Below are 1,311 nucleotides of genomic sequence, written 5' to 3'. Positions count from 1 at the left end.
TGGCTCCCGGCTCTGTTTTGCGGGCGGCAGCTCTTCCCCAGACCCCGCAGCTGGGCGAATCCTCCTGCGGTGATTTATCCTTTTGGGTGAAAATGGAGCTGAATCCAGCAAACCTGCAAAATTCAGTCTGTCTGGAAGAAGCTGTTCAACACTGAACCTTCTGACCACTGAGGGGAGATGGAGAAAACCCTCTGAAGCTCCTGGAGACACTGCCGGCAGAAGGGGCTGGGGGGGGAGCATGATGAGCCCAAGGAAGGGGAACGATCCCCAACCCCACTGCGATGGAGCCAAGGCGCAGGGATGTGACCAAGGGCACAGGAGCCACCTGTGGCAGAGGAGACGGGCTTCAGCCACTGGCTACCCCCCCAGGTCTCCTCAGCGTGAGCACTGGGGATGGGGGGGCCACCGCCGCTGGCTTCCAACCGCAGCCTTGAGCTGCACAGGAATACATCTTTCTACCTTTAATAAGCTTTCTCCCTTTAAAAATAATCATTACCAATAAACAAATCTACCAGCCAGTGTATATAAGCATCAAATTAAGTAGCTACATGCATTTGTTGTATGTGATATCACCTTGTTAACTGGAAATTCCTGGGTTTGGAAGGTGTATTGATTTCAGCAAACATATATTATTTTACTGTAAGTACCAGCAGCCATTGTAGTTAATATACAACAGTTTAATTTAAAATGCATTAGTTTAATAAAAATGCATAAAATAGAAGAGAATTGCATTAGCTTCAATAAAAAATTCAATTTCATAAATATTATCCAGTGTTAAAATGCATCGATTTCCCGGGAAAATGTATTGGTCAAAGGTAATTTACATTGGTTTGAATGGGAATGTACCGGCGTGTATACATATGTATTAATTTAGTCAAATGCATCTGATAGCAGCAAAAAATATCGGTTGGAGCAAAAGATATTCATAAGAAAACCACAACGGTGTGGAGCGAGCAGCTGCACGGGCTGGCTCTGGAGCACCCCAGCATGCTGACGCAGCCGCGCACCCCCAAACCCGCTCTGCCGGGGTCCAGCCTGGGGACCACCCGTGGGCGTGGGGGCCCCGGGACCCCGTTATCGGCCGCGGGCAGGACGTGGCTGGGGCGCTGGCACGCGTGTCGCTCCGACAGAGCACACGCCCGACGGAGCACACGCCTGGAACAGAGCAGGGGTTAATCAAATCCTTTTTACTCCCATTTTTTATCGAGCTCAAGAGGGGCCGTCCTATTAATTAGAAAGGCTTTTTCATGTAAAACACAGGCTCTCTTGCAGATAAGAAGGGACGATGCTTGGTTTTGCCATGGCACGGAT

This window comes from Pterocles gutturalis, unplaced genomic scaffold (assembly GCF_000699245.1).
Source record: "Pterocles gutturalis isolate BGI_N339 unplaced genomic scaffold, ASM69924v1 scaffold8831, whole genome shotgun sequence".
Classification (NCBI taxonomy): Eukaryota; Metazoa; Chordata; class Aves; order Pterocliformes; family Pteroclidae; genus Pterocles; species Pterocles gutturalis.
This window is presented reverse-complemented; position numbering follows the sequence as displayed.